Source organism: Suncus etruscus, chromosome X (assembly GCF_024139225.1).
Source record: "Suncus etruscus isolate mSunEtr1 chromosome X, mSunEtr1.pri.cur, whole genome shotgun sequence".
Classification (NCBI taxonomy): domain Eukaryota; kingdom Metazoa; phylum Chordata; class Mammalia; order Eulipotyphla; family Soricidae; genus Suncus; species Suncus etruscus.
This window is the reverse complement of record NC_064868.1, coordinates 89,190,940-89,204,041: the sequence shown is the minus strand read 5'-3', so window position 1 is coordinate 89,204,041 and position 13,102 is coordinate 89,190,940. Positions and strand designations below refer to the sequence as shown.

Below are 13,102 nucleotides of genomic sequence, written 5' to 3'. Positions count from 1 at the left end.
GACAACAATGAATGGTCAGAGGAAATGTACATGTGCATAATGGAGTATATAATATAGCATGCGTACACACCATATCATGTATATACTATAATACTATTTCAACATTAGATAAAAAAGTTTCACTTTTAACAAGAGGGTTGAACTTTGAGAAAATGCAGATGAAATAAGACAGACATAAAGAACAATATTATATGTATCTCTTAGATGTAGATTTTCAGAAAAGGTCCAATTCACAGAATCATAGCAGGATGGTAAATACTAAGAGACTGGCAAGTTCAAGATATAGGAGGTGAAAGGAGATGGTCAAAGGGTATGAACTTTCAGTTAGAAGATGATCCAGTTCTAGATATCTAATATGTAACATGATTGTATATGGTTAATAATAATATATCATATACTTGAAAATTTCTAAGAAAATAGCCACAACTGCTTTCATCACAAAAGAAGGAAAATTGTATGAAGTATGAGAGATCTGTGATAATTAATTTGGTCAGGGCAATAATTTCACATTTTTATTTATCTCAAAATAAAACATTAAATACCTTAAATATATATAATTTTTGTCAAACACACTTCAATAAAGCTGGAAGAAACTGATAGGCATAACAATTGTCTTATCTTCTAGTAATATAGAATAAGCTTGTGCATATATAGCATAAATTATCATCTTTGACATGTTTAGTAATAAATTATTTTATCAAAGAATAAAAAAACAGATCTAGGTGACACTGTCCAGTCTACCACTGGCCCACTCTAGAGAGTGGTGCTCTAGAGAGCACCAATACTGGGCAAATGTAGGGTCTTTTTTATTGGCTACTGCATTTACTTTGATCACTTAGATGTTCAAGCTGTTCAAAAATTATTCCTTGAAGAAATCCAGGTTGGTAAAGAGTTACTAGCCTAGAACAAGGTGAATATGAGATGGGTGTAGAGTAGACCATATGACAAATGACATTGCTGTGTATGGGCAGCCCCAGCAGTTACTCCAAGTGTTACAGCAAACTCTTCCACCACCAGTGCTCCAGATGCTTCTGACTAAGCTTCCAAAAATGGCAGTGCTCAGAGAATGGCTGAAGATGACGTAGAATGAGAAGCAAATGTCAGCTTAATAATAATTTTAATTAAAATATTTAAGAAATTAACTCAGAAGATGAACAACTCTGGGGAGTAATGGCATATATGTTTGTTGTGGACTGTCATACATGGAAATCTACCTGTTAATTGTTAATTTGTATAGATTCATTTTTCTGTTTTATCTTTTCCAATAAAAAGTATATTTTGTAGAGAGCTTTTTGTTTTATAAATACACTCAGTTCCTGAAACAAAAAGAAAATAACAAAACATAAAATTTACTTTCTCTGTTTTCCTTCTTCCTCCTATTTCCTCTATCTTGCTTGGACATCTTGGTTATAAAAGTCACATTTAATGTCTGCATTTAGTTAGCTTCATAGACTCACTCTATTCTTGAAAGATATGTAAACCAAGCCATGAAAAATCATGTGTACACTGGTGTGCAGCTAAAAATAGCAATTTCAGTAGAAGATGGTGGGCCAGGTCTCCATCCTGCCAAAGCCACACCAGCTGCACCTTCCACCCACAATTGTCACTTCTCTAATGACCAGATTCACCACTAAACCACAGATTTCTGCAGAGATGCCAAACCTAAGAAAACTCCAGGCATGCTGGTATTTTTGGTGACATCACCAGGCCATTTTTGGACTGAGTGCAGGAAAGATCCCCCATCATCTCTCACTTCTGGAAGGCCTGGCAACTGAAACCATGCCCCACAAAAGCTACAATATTAGTCATAGAGTTAAGACTTTCTGGAACATTCAACAACTTCACATTTTTTTCAGTACTGTCATCCCAGTAGGATCACACTAATTTAAATGCCAACATGGATTCAAAGCCACCTAATGTTCTGAAACAAAACAAAGAATTAAAATCAACTAGCAACAAATTGCTGAGAAAATGTTCTGTCAAAAACTTAATGACCTTATTGCGAGGCACATAAATTTTCAGAAAGTTTTTTATTGCTGAACATTTTTAAACATAATTTTATTACCACTTCCCTGTATACATACTATTTCAGGCCTGCCAGAGGGGTAAACTTGGGAGTGAGTGTGAATATGGGGACAAATGGAATAAATTTTACATTGGTGGTGGGGCTGGTTTTAGAACAAATCTATTATGAGCAACTTTATAATACATGGTCTTTAAATAAATTAAAAATAAATAAATAAGTCACATTCAACAGAATCCTGTACACATTTGATGGTTTTTTATTTCTAAATTTTATTATAAGGTAACTTGTGAAAGTTCATTTTAGAGATATTTCTGGTATGTATTTGTTTTGAATCATTTAAATCATTATAATTGGAAAATTCTTTCTAAATCTCCTCAAAATAGTCTGACTATCCTGTTATAACAGGATAATGCTTTGAAAAATTATAAGTAAAATACTTGAAAAATTTGTATTCATCTTCCAAATACTTTTTAGTTAACTCCTTTCTAGAATGAACAGAAAAATAACCCAATCTTCTATAATTTGCATGTTATTAACATTGCCATAGAAGGCTAAGTAAGGGCATGACATCAACTGAAACATAAAGAGATTTTAATCAATGCCTCCTTTACTGTTCTTTCTTTAAAGACTGCATCTTTGGGAGCCCATTCTATGCTATTTGTGTTTCCAAATTGTACAGGGGTCTGTAAGAGGAGTTGAAGGGAACTTTTGCTCTATGAGATTTTACTTTCCTTTAATATGTTGTTTTATACACTGTGCTTTATTCATTTATTGGTCTGATGGTTTTTATGCGTTGTGATTCAACATAGGTTCTTTTCTAGTATCATGTTTTATATAGATATGGAGAATGTAATATGAGTCTGCTACAATTATGGTTATGTGCCACGCAAGACATTACTGTAAATATGAGAGTCTGAAAAGCTGCTTAGCAAAATGATCTTAATATACCAGGCAGTGTGAAAATGGAAGAGGAATCTATAATGACAACGAAGATTAGCCATTTGCTCTCTAACCTTATTTACAGAAGCAATCAGAGGTATTCAGGTCGAGTTAATGACCCTGTCTCCAATTAATTCAATTGTCTACAAACAACACTGTTGCAGTGGCTGTCTCAAAGTCAGCCACACAGTCGCAGAGGGAATACATAAGACTCCATTAAAAGTGACAATAATAATGCATTTATTACAGAAACACCATTGTATTATAAATAAATTCCTCATGTTAAATTATGCTCCACGCTTTAACAGAAATTCAATTACTGAAATAATAAAAAGATGGTGTATTTGCCAAGTGCTTGGACTATAATTTGGCTCCTTAGTTACCAGAGGTTGGCTGTTTCGCAATTTCTCCTTCATAGACTATTTCTTTTGAATAAATGCCAGACTTTTTCATACAAATTTTATGAACAAGTTGCAAAATGAAATTTTGAGCTTTTGAATCCAATTATGAAAGACATAACTAAATCTATTATTGAAAAAAATTCTAGGAAGCCCTTTCTGCCGTTGTTCAGAACTGTCTGGTAATTGAGGTAAGCACAGGTGCTGCTCATTATGGACCATTGTGCACCATCTGAATTCTGGGAACTGTGGAATTCAGATGGTTTCAACTCTGTTTGTGTGAATAACAAACAGGCCTGATTCTGCGCTTGTTTGTACAAGCTTGTACACAGCTCATTTGGGACTTCGAAGACACCTGCTTACCCTTTTGAAGCCAAAACAGTATCATTTATGTTCTGGCTATCCTTTCGATGACAATTTTGCAAGAGCAACAGATTTTGTGCTCCCCATTCAATCCCATCATCTCCCCCACCAAGTTGTAACTCCAATACCCCCTTGCATTCTGTGAGAGAAAAAAATAAATCAGTTGTGTCAAGGTTACGGCAATTATTCAATGACAGGGCTCAGAAGTCTAAGACACAGGTTGGAAGAACTGAAGAAGCCTTTTCCAGGTTTTGGACAAACCAACTGTCTAAGGAGGACTGATGAGATGGAAGCAGGCTTGAATTGCATTTTGGCCTGGGCAATTCCCATTCGCCCCTTGTTTTCCCTTTTTCCCTTTTTTTTTCATTTCTGAGGCTCACCCAGAAGTTCTCAGGGCTTACTCCTTGCTCTGCATTCAGGGATCATTCCTGGGGCTCCCAGGTTCCAGGGATTGAATCTCAGTCGGGGACTTGCAAGGCAAGCGCTCACTCCACTATACTATCTCTCCAGCTTCTTCCTTGTTTTACTCCCCTTCTCCCCTTTTTTGTCTTTCTCAAGTCTAGCCCCATTGTCCTGCCCCCCAGCTTTTTTAGGCAAGACATATAACATTACAAACATATAACATACACATGACAGGCATATAACATTAAAGGTATACAACAAGCTGATTTGATGTAAAAATTATGTGTAAAATGTGTAAAAATTATGAAACTACCACATTAATAAGGTTAGTTAATCAGGGTAACCTGGTAAGAAGATTACCTAACAATATCTACCACATCGAATCATTTCAATTTGTTTGTCTGTCTGTCTGTTTGTCTGTCTAGAACATAAAGGATCTACTCCCAATCTCCGTGTCTTCAGATAGGTCACCTGAAAGCTGAACACTTTATAACAAGAGCCTTATTTCCTTTTGTTAGAATGGGGCTGTAGTGATAGCACAGTGAGTAGTGTGCTTGCCTTGCACGTGGTTGACCTGGGTTCAGTCCCTGGCATCTCATATGGTCCTCCAATCCTGCCATAAGTGATTTCTGAGCACAGAGCCAGGAGTAACTCTGAGCACCATACCTGGGTGTGCCCCCCCAAAAAAAAACCCCCAAAAATTAAAACAAAAAAGGAAAATCCATTCTTTGTGGTGAGCTCCTATCCTCCTCCATAGTGTTACAGGTCTGGCTGGCAGCCATAAGCATTGCCAGCTGTACCAGAACGCTGGAGCGTGCACTTTTGCCCGGAGATTGAGAAAGATCATATAAATCTTCTTGGCCTGCAGTAACATCTCAGTGCTGTGACTAAGTTTAATTATTCAATGACTTGAATTTTCTTTTGCTTTACCGGTCTTACATGTTGTCCAGATACTACCTAGAAATTGTAAGGAAGCAGTAGTTCTGCTGCAGAGCAGAAAAAAATACTATTGACTCCAAAATTCAACTCAATCCTGGGTCCCTCCAACTGCAGCCCACCCTTTAATGACCAGGCATCCAGTAAAGCTGAATTGTGAAATCCTGAGTTTGTGGATACTTAGGGTGCAGACTTTATTTCCTGTGAGTGCAGAGAAATATTGAAGAGATGGAGAACGAGAAAGAAAAGGCAAGGAATTATGGCCACAAGGTTGTGGGTTTGAAAGGAGACATCACAATTCAGTCACAGTATTTATAGAATATGGAATATATTTCTTTCCACCTAGCAAACATATGTCAAGCTCCTAAAGATGTGTAATGGTGAGGTAGAGCAATCAGTCTACATCCATGGGGAAATGCATGCTGAAATATTCTCAGTGTATTCTTCACTTGACACAGTTGCACTTCTATTTACCTTGTCCACCACGCTGTTATTGTCATGGAAATGCTTAATAAAACCAATAGAAGTAGTGATCAGCCCAAAGTAAGTTATGTATTCCAGGTGTTAACTATGACTAATAGGATTTGACAGTACTCCACAGAAGGACAACTGTGCAATCTTACCTTTTCCCTTATTATCACAGAAAAGTGCAAGGTAAAGCTCTGCTGGAATATAAATAATTTGGAAACCCTCGTAGACAATATTCTACAGTGTGACTCATTTGCACTTAAAAAAAAGCTGCCCTACAGACCTTATGTACTTTTAAGATTTGTCTGAAAGATACATGAAGACTTCCCGCCAAAAAATGTACATATTTAATGGAATTAGATCTCAAGGCAAGAAAATGTCAAAAGAAAAAGCAAAATATTCAAGCAAGTGTGAGGTGCTCCTTTTCACAGATTTCCTGCTTTGATAAATATCTTCTGGGATGTCATTTACTAGAAATTCATGATTTTACAAAATGAAAAAAAGGAGTATCAAATATACTCTCCCTATTGCAGAAGTAAGTTGCTTTTTTCACATTGCTCTCTGAAATCTGCTTTTGTCAGCCAGATGCCTTAATATTTGCCTTTATATCTGCTTTTTTATCATTCTTACTGAAAACACGGCAATTATTATGAAATACTCAAATTACAGGCAAGTGTCTGATTATATGCAGGGACAGAGCAGGTTTTTGCACCTATTCAGAGTCCTTCTCTCATTTTCCGTGTATAGGAGTGAGCAATTTCACCTAAAACCTAAGATCAAAGAACTAGTGGGGTGGTCTTTGGAGAGAGCGGCAGGAAAAGCCAATATGGTCTTAAATTGTGCATAAGAGCAGAGAGCAACAGAATTATTCCTGAAAATAAAGTTTGAACTAGAAGATAATGGAAAGAAATGTGCAATTTGGGCTTGAAATTGTATTAAAAACACAGATTTCCAATCTATATAGATTTAAGTGAGAAAATGTAAACTCTCTGTTAACCCCTGTTAAAATCCAGAGCTCCTAAGTTTCATAAAAATCCCATTTCAAAATGCATTTGATTCCTCTCTCCAATGAGTTTTTCTGCCTGCTCAGAAAACAAATAATAAAAAATTGAGTTGTATCAACTTTTTAATATATGCCATGGCTCCTCTGAGACTATACAGCTGACTAATGATTAGAATAAAACAGTCCCACGTTGAGTGGTCTTTCTGTGTGTTTTTCTGAAACACACGGAAAAGATTTGTTTAATGTCACCCACTCATTCATCCACATATGTATTTTCAAATAGTCGATTGGAGAATAATCACCCAAATCATTAAAAAATTGATTGAGATCTTGTGGTTTACAATAAATACTATTAATAATGGCTTTGCATGTACATACTTTTAACACTGCACCAATGTTTTCAACTTCCTTTCCCAAGGACCCCAATCTCCTACCCCAAAACTACCTTCACCAACACAATTGTGTAGATCATTTGTGTTATCTTTGGATCTTTGTTGCTACCTTGCTGTGTATCTTTATGTCCTTCCCCCACATGGGAAAGATTGTTCATTATCTGTCCCTTTCCTTTTAACTAACCTTGTTCAGCATAAAAACCCAGTAGTTCCATCAATGTTGATGCAAATTACATGCTTTTGCTCTTTACTAGAGCTGCATAGTATTCCATCTTATATATACCTCTTGACTCATTCATCTGTTCTTGGACATTTTAAAATATCTCAACTATTGTACTAAGTGTGGCAATGAACATATATCCTTTTGAATTATATTTAATAATTATGTTTCAGGGTATAGGCATGCTGATAATTTTTTTTGCTGCTGACGGTAGTGGTAGCAATGGAAGCATAATAGCTGCTCCTTACTAGGCTCATAAAGTGTGCCTGACCCTATGACAACTACTTTTTATAAGCACATACAGTTTGTACTTTCACTTTACAAGTCAGAAAACTAAATATTGAAGTAACTTAGGCGATTTTCTTAAAGATTTGAATGAGGCCCTTTTAATTTAGAAGACTGTATTCATGTATAATATGCTGTATACAAGTTATGTTGTATTAATTCTGGCATATAAATGAGATATCCATCACTATTACTTTTGTTTCTAGTTTTGTTTTTGTTTGCAGGCCAAACCTGGTGGTGCTCAGAGCTTACTCCTACCTCTATAGGCATAGATCACTTTTGGCAATGCTCAGGAGACCATATATAGTTCAGTGGTTCCAATCCAGGTTTGATGCATGTAAGCCATGTGCCCTACACTCTGTACTATCTCTCTTGCTCCACATTTCTGATTTTGTGAAAGACCAAAACATCCTAATAATTTGATAACAATGGATCATAATCATATAATGGAGTCATATATCTGCAGAAGGTCTTGTGAATTTATAAATCACCACTTTAAACTGCCAGAAGACCTGAGGCCAGTAAGTATTTTGAGCGACTCAGAAAAGCTTCTCACCCTCACTTGATAAAGACTCGTGGACAATTTGCTTTCATGGTAGACAGAGGATGATAAGTATTGAAAACCCATTGAGAAAAGATACTTTATTTAAAACCAACCAGCTATTTATAATTTTGTTAGCTTTGGGGCCACATCTGGAGATGCTAAGGGCTTACTCCTGTTCAATGCTCAGTATTTACTCCTGGGAGTACTCAGGGGACCATGGGAAGCCGGGGATCAAACGAGAGTTGTCCATGTACAAAGCAAGTGCCCTATTTACTGTATTATTGCTTCAGCCCAAAACAACCAGCTACTTTATTCTCCAAACTTACCGGTATTAGTGATCAATACAAACAAGATACTTGACTAACTCAATGGTCTAAAGATATAACAGTGAAAACCACAATATGTGTGCTTGTGTCTTTGCAAAAAGCAGAGGGTATCAGTCCAAAAATTAGGGTCATAGGTCACAGGTTTTATGTTATTTTTAAGTGATTTCGATGTACATCAAAATTTTAGAGCTTCTAGCTTGAGATAATTGTTTTATTTATTTTAGACAGTTTTCCTTCAATACTGGTATCAGATAATGAGCAACTGACATTCTACTGATGCATTAAGTGGAAGATATAAATTAAATGGTGGAATGGAGAGTTGGATTAGGGATGGCAGAGGGGCAGTTATTGTCTTGGAAACTTTGGTGTAGCAAAGTGCAGTAAGTCTTCATCAGAAAACCATTCAAGTTAATACTCTTGTGGCCATTTACATAAATTATGAGGAAAACAAATATTTCTATAGGTCTATGGTATCATGACTTTTTAATTACATGAATTATGTAGTCAAAAACAATTATTCAGCTAAAATTCTTGGAATCATTCTTGATTTGTAAATGTCTTTAATCTCCCTAATTAATCAACCTATCAAAAAAAATTTCTCTCCGTTTCCTTGAAAACAAATCTGTAAACTATCCAGCCATTACCACCTCACCACCACAGCTCTTTTCCACACCACTGCCAAACTCACCGGATTATTACAACAATTTCCGTGTCTATCCCTACTCTTCACAGTCATTTCTCACTAGTCCTAAGCTGATTTTATTGTAATGTTAGCTAGAGTACATAGCTCTTCTGTGCAAAATATTGGAAATACTGTTCCAAATACTCACAACACACTTAGCTTCAGAGACATGTTTCCAATCACCTTCCTGTTCTTGGACAATGGTTACCAGTGAGCCTCTGACTTCCTCTGAAAACATTCTCACTCTCCTAGAGTCACTTCCATATGCATGATCTTATTTAATGTTTCTAAGCCAAGCTCCTGCCCCAGGCATGCATGTGCTATTTCTCTTCCTAAAATTAAATTCTCCCCAGATCTCTACAAGGTTCACTCCGTCATTTCTTTAAGGTCTCTGATCAGATGCCAGCTCTCAGTTACCCTTCCCTGTCTATATTAAATTGCACCCAACCCCTCTCTAGCATTCTCCTCAATTTATATTTCTCCATATTACCACCTCCCTGGATATTTTATAATTATGCATTTATTTTATTTATTATCTGCCTCAGTCTAACAAAATATGAAGTCCACTAGAGAAAAGCTTTCTTTTTTGCCTTTTTTTTGGTTTCTGGGCCACACCCAGTGGCACTCAGAAGTTACTTTCGGCTCTGCACTCAGAAATCACTCCTGGCAGCTTCGAAGGAACATATGAGATGCTGGGGATTGAGCCCAGGTCTGTCCCAGGTCGTCTGCATGTAAGGCAAATGGCCTATTGCTGTCCTATCACTCTGGCCCTGAGAGAGAATAGTTTTCTTTGGAATGTTTTGCTCCCTGCTATTCTTTTAGGTCATACCTAGAGTAGTTTCTAGAATCTAATAGGTGTTTTTAAAGTGCTTGATGCATAAATAAATGTGAATAAATGTAAAAGTGTGCATTTTGTACATCAGAAAAATTTCATAAATTCAATGCATATTAAAGACAACCATTAATAACATGCTGTAGAAATGAATTTGTCTATTTGCTGAGGAGCTACTTTGTGCCAGGAGCTTAGTAGCATCATGCATTGCCTGTCTATGTTTTAGTAAATGATGGGCCACATACAGTGGCAATGCCATAGGCTATATTCTATATATCCTAGGTATATAACCATCATTTACTTTTTAATTATGATTATTTTTTCAGGGAAGAGCATGAATGCAGTCTCCCAGTACTACAAATTATGCAGTTGAGTTTCCCCACATTTGAGGAAATCGCAAGGGTCAGCACATCTGGGGTAAGCCTCACTCTGGGAAAATCATCTTCATGATCATGGTATCCTCTACCATGTAAGTAAAACAACCTTATTTTTTGGCTTTTGGGTCATATTCTGCAGTGCTCAGGGGTTCCTCCTGGCTCTACACTCAGAAATCATCCCTGGCAGGCTCAGGGGACCATATTGGATGTCAGAATTCAAACCACCATCCTTCTGCATGCAAGGCAAATGCCCTACCACCACACTATCTCTCCGGTCCCTAAAACAATAATTTCTTAACTAGGATCCATACATAATCCTTTTATTTCAAGTGCTATTCCAAGAATGGAGAATAATACAGGTGAAAAATCAAATGAATGGGAATCATAGCAAGACACCAGGCATCAACCCTTAGGATGAGGAAGACACAGGAAGAAAGCAAGATTGAACAGAAATCTTGGTTAGAAAATGTTGAGAATCATTGTTCTATACCTCTTATTTGAGAATATTACACCCCATGATGTGCCCACAATGACAAAAATACCTAATGATATTTTCCAGAATGTGATTCCTATTAAGTGATTCATGACCACAATTGGCATAAGTTATCTCAATACTCACAGTAGTTCTATAAAAGGGATAGGAACTTTTCCAGAACCTAGTGTAAGGATATAAGTTTGATGTTGGATATAGGCAGAAAAAAAACTCCTTAAAGTATTATTGAACCCAAGTTCCTAGGCAAATACACAGCTAATAATTAGAAGAGCTCAATGCAAATCTAGTTGTGCCTGACTCCTGACCTTTATGCAGCAGAGAAAAGAAAAACAAAGACAGTGTCAGATGTCCAGATGCAGCTCATTACTTCCATGTTCTATGAAGAGGAGTGGCCATGGAGCAGGCCAACCATGCATTGTGAATCCTTTAGAAACCCAGAGTAGGCCTCCCTTATTTATGGTCTGGATAATTCTTAGGAGATTATGGTGAGAACCATCCATTACATAAAATTCATTTCCAGAAACAAACCTGAAAGTTATCACATTTTGTTAGGTTACACTTTATTTTACCTAAAACAAAGATCTTCCCTGGTTCCTTTGTATGTTTGTTTACAACTTGGATTTACCCCAAAACAGAGACTGTCTTACTTAGAAACCTGGGAAGGACTTGCTCAGGATAGCATGAGCTATCTGTTCTTACTACCGCTCCCAGGGGGTGATCTTTGTACTCAATAAAAATGGCAGTTCTGTCAGGCAGGTTGATCTCCATATGAGGTAGAAGACTACCAGACTATATTTGTTTTATCCTCAGCCTGATTTAGATTATTTCATGCATGACCCTGATTAAGACTCATTCACATGGAGTTGGACATACTGTGCTTGAGGTGATTTTACAACATTCCACACAGAACTTAGACGAGAGGAACTTGGAGAATACTTCATTTCTCTCTCTCTCTCTCTCTCTCTCTCTCTCTCTCTCTCTCTCTCTCTCTCTCTCTCTCTAGAAAGCAAGACAGCAACCACAACAAAAACAAACATAATGGGTCCAGAGAAGAAAGGTATCTGCCGAGTTGGGGAAGCTTTGGTGAGTGAGTGCCTATTTTTTGACTCCTCCTGGGTCTACTACATAGAAAGCAAGTGGCAGTTGACACTGACCTACATCATGTTTCCTGGGATCAGCGTAGCAACACCGAATCCAAAAAAGAGAGTGATAAAGGGCCATATTTCATGTAAAAAGCAAATGACTTCCAGAAATATTTGGGCTGAAGGAAGACTAGATTGTAACTGCCATTCTTCCTCTGGAATGGATTCTTTCCATAATGGGGTTCTGAGCTAACCCCCCAATGCTTAGCCAATCAAGATTCTCCTTCCTCAAGCACATTTAGAGAATTCATACTCCACAAACCAAGTGTTACCCAATACGTGGAAAACATATATTTAAGATTTCATCTTATTAACAATCAATAAGGAAAACAAGATAGCTTATTTTGGTCTTTTGGAGTCACATTAGTACATTTATTTTAGCAACACCAGTCATTATACATGATGAAAAGGATTCAGGAACATGCAAATGAGAAGATGCTAGCCTGTTGTGATTTGTATTTATATAATGACTAAGGTGACCAATTAATTGAGTACTATTTATAACTGTACCACTCTGATAAATGGGTTATAATAGCTATTATAACCTTCAAATGTTTTTTTTTTCATTTTACACCATGAGCAAAAATATTATTCAAAATATCAACACATGGCAATAACTCAGTGTTAAGAATGCGAACAGGTTTTGCATGCAAATTTTTAACCCTCAATCTTAGCATAACCATTTGTGAAATGTATTCAGAGTCTGATGACATGAATGGAACCCATTACTCAGAGGCATTTGCAGCCTGAAAAAAAAAACATCACCCCTTCCAAGGCTTCCTATCTGAAGTCACTTAGCAGCTGCTGCTTAAATAAGGCTTTCTTAGTGGACTTGGGACCAAGGGCACTGTGTTATTTAAACTTTATCAGCTGCATGTAAGTGATTATAGAGATAATAGACATTTCACCATGCCTGAGAGTCAGAGGCCTCAGAGTCCCTGCTTTATTTGTGATATATGTATGAGGTTAGGGACCAAAGCAATTGAAATCCAAAGGTTACAATGTCAATAAGGAATGAGCTTGGAGAATACAGCATTGGGAGACTTTTTGGGTGAGTTTCCAAACTAGCTAAGTAAGTTCTAGACAAGACACTGCTAGTGGCCTTGGTTATTACTGGCAAGTCTGTTCCCAGAACAGGAAAGAAATGGTTGAGGCCATAGTGGGAACACAGTGTGCTCCTATATATCCCAGAGCTATTTCATTCCAGATGGAAGTAGTCAGTGTCTTGACTAATTACAACCATCCATCAGCAACTCCACTTTTGCTTTTGTTGC

The 13,102-nt window shown here is 37.0% G+C and overlaps 1 protein-coding gene and 1 pseudogene across 1 annotated transcript in view; both read right to left on the bottom strand.

The window, feature by feature from the left end:
- AFF2 (ALF transcription elongation factor 2) overlaps positions 1-13,102 on the bottom strand; it is a 593,967-nt gene that overhangs the window by 58,980 nt on the left and 521,885 nt on the right. The gene's annotated exons all lie outside the window — the stretch shown is intronic.
- Positions 10,140-10,293, bottom strand: LOC125999995 (uncharacterized; annotated as a pseudogene).